This window comes from Arachis ipaensis, chromosome B08 (assembly GCF_000816755.2).
Source record: "Arachis ipaensis cultivar K30076 chromosome B08, Araip1.1, whole genome shotgun sequence".
Taxonomy (NCBI): Eukaryota; Viridiplantae; Streptophyta; class Magnoliopsida; order Fabales; family Fabaceae; genus Arachis; species Arachis ipaensis.
The window spans coordinates 22392279-22394915 of NC_029792.2; the positions used below are offsets into that span (position 1 = coordinate 22392279).

Below are 2637 nucleotides of genomic sequence, written 5' to 3' on the forward strand. Positions count from 1 at the left end.
AGGTTATGAGCTTTGTCTATTGTATGGATTCATACTATTATTTTTCTATTTTAATTCATGTACTGATTTATAATTCAAGAATTGTTTTCGTTCTTTATCTTATGAATTTGGGTGGAACGGAAGTATGACCCTTGTTCTATTTGAGTTCTTGTATAACTTGGAAAAGCTCTTTACTTGAACAACAGCTTGAAAACATATTCTCCTAAATTTCTAATTATCTGGACTTAACGGGATACGTGACATATAATCCTCTTATATTTGGGTAATTAGGGTTTTTGTGGCGTATAAACTAGAATTGAACTTCACCATCTAATTGGAATTAAGTGACCAAGGAATTGGCGGTTGATGAATTTTAGAGGAGACTAAAAAGGTCTAAGGAATTAGGGTTTAGTCACATATGGTTTGTCATGAATTGAATCTTGCATGATTAAAATAGTTAGTAAGAAAAGTCAATCCAGAAAATAGATAACTCTGAAGCCTTAACTGTTTCTCCATATATTATTCACTACTTGTTTACTGCTTGCTTTTTTGATTTTTTGAATTTACTGTTAATACGTTTGAACTCTCAAAACATCATTTTCTGTTAGTCTAACTAAATAAAACACATAACCATTGTTGCTTAGTCCATCAATCCTCGTGAGATAGACCCTCATTCACTTGAGGTACTACTTGTAATGTTTATATGCAGAAAAAGCTCAAAACTATATATGTATGCAAAATTGACATATAAACTCATTTTGCACAACCTCACAAACTTTCCTTTCAAAAACCAAGAAATTAAAATGGGACACTAAGATGAACAAGCAAGGTTGGAATATCATCATATCTAGAATATCATTAACTATGTGGATCAATTAACTAGCTACACAAAAGAAAATATAACAAACACCACAAATAAACAATAATTACAGCTGATTCTTAAATACTTGATATTAGTCCTTTGAAGATCTCACCTGTACTTTGACCCATCAGCCAAATAAGCTCCATAGCTCCCCCACTGAACCTGCGATTAGAATAGGGCATTTATTGAAGATTCTACCATCAACATCGATAGCCGAAGAGCATGCAGCACATCTTTCATGGTACACATCTCTGGCCTCCCGAGCAATTTCAACACTTTTTCTGATCAAGTCTTCACTTTCTTTGTCAGAAATGCCTTTTGCTTTAAAGCCTTGAATAGTGGCCTACGCGGCGCGTGCACAAAAGAAAAAAAAAACACACACACACACACTCAACTTCAGCCATAGCAAGAAACAAAGAAATAAAAATCCATATCGCATCCTTAGCAAAATGGAATTCTGACCTGATAAGATGCTGTGATTATAATATCTGCACCATTTTCCAGGTAATCAAGGTGCACCTATTCAACCCAGCAAGCCAATCACGATATCAATTTTACAGTAATATAACGAAGCAACTCCAGGTTCATTCAATCCCAATATCACAATTTGTAAAATGCAACGTAAAAGAATAAAATAAAATAAATAAAACTATACATAAATTTCACACACATGGATTAGTAATATTTTGATGATACACTTTATCAGAGAGACAATGAAAAAACCCTAAAGGATCCAAATTGAAATGAAGAGTACCTCGCGAATGAGGGGAGGGGAGGAAAGGAGGCATTTGGCGCTCCAAAGAGGATCGTTGAGATCGGCGCCCTTACGCTCCAGCTCCATCGCAAGTCTGCCGTCGATGACTACTGTACCACCAGTGGTGCGGAGAAAATCCTTCATCAACGACGAAGACATTAATTTAGAAATGCAATGATGACACTCGTTGCCAGATACAGGTATCGAGATAGATAGATACTTAAGTCAAAATCAAAGAAAACGAAAGCTGAAGATTTGAAGAGGCTTTAAGCATCTTTTCTATTTGAAGTTCGAAAATGATGGTCATTAGTCATTTATCGAGTAAACGTAATAGTAGCTTCTATATTTTAGGGTGTTAAATAACTATTTTGGTAAAAATATAAATTTTTAATATAAAGTGGTAAAACGAATTTTTAAAAATTTATATTTCTACCAAAATTTTTGTACAAAACTAGGGTTTCACTTTCTCAGAAAAATAAAATTTCATTTTCCCTCATCCTTGTCAATCTTACTGGGTGTCATCTCTCTTTCGCAATCAAATCTTGTTCTAGATCAAAACATTTCTGCCTTCTCCGATCTTTACTTTTCGTGGCGGTGGCATTGGCGTCGGCCACCCAACGTGCAGAGGCTGTGCTGTTCTCTCGTGTGCTCGGCAACTAACTAGCTCTATCGTCCAAGAGTGGTTGGTTCCAATTTTCATTCTTTTAGTTATTATCTTATTTTGATTGAGCGTATACATGTATTTTGGAGTGTTAAGTATTGACGTTATGTTTATTTGTTGAATTTCTATTGAATTTGCTGAATTAATTGCATGCCTTATGAGCATAGTTCTAAAAACCAGACCGGACCAACCGGTTCAATCAGGATCCGGCAATAAAAACGGTCCAATCTACTACTTATAGCTGCTGACGAGAAAACCGGTGGAAATCGTCAAACCGGCCGGTTAGACCGGACTGGTAGCAGGCCGGCCAGTCCGGTTCAAATAAAACGGCGTCGTTTCGTTTATTTGGAAACAAAAAAACCAAAACAAGCAAAACCATTC

At 35.8% G+C, this 2637-nt stretch overlaps 1 protein-coding gene and 1 pseudogene across 5 annotated transcripts in view; one reads left to right on the top strand and one right to left on the bottom strand.

The window, feature by feature from the left end:
* On the bottom strand, positions 711–2057 carry LOC107612842 (annotated as a pseudogene).
* LOC107612841 (arginine/serine-rich protein PNISR) overlaps positions 2132–2637 on the top strand; it is a 4702-nt gene continuing 4196 nt past the window's right edge. For 2 of the 5 annotated variants that reach the window (XM_021109121.1, XM_021109122.1), the window contains exon 1: positions 2633–2637. This exon is cut by the window's right edge and continues 214 nt beyond it. The gene's annotated coding sequence lies outside the window, so the exon portion shown is untranslated. Of the gene's footprint in view, positions 2278–2632 lie in introns of those variants that run through there. The other 3 variants (XM_016314598.2, XR_002352183.1, XR_001613864.2) reach the window with 3 other exon arrangements.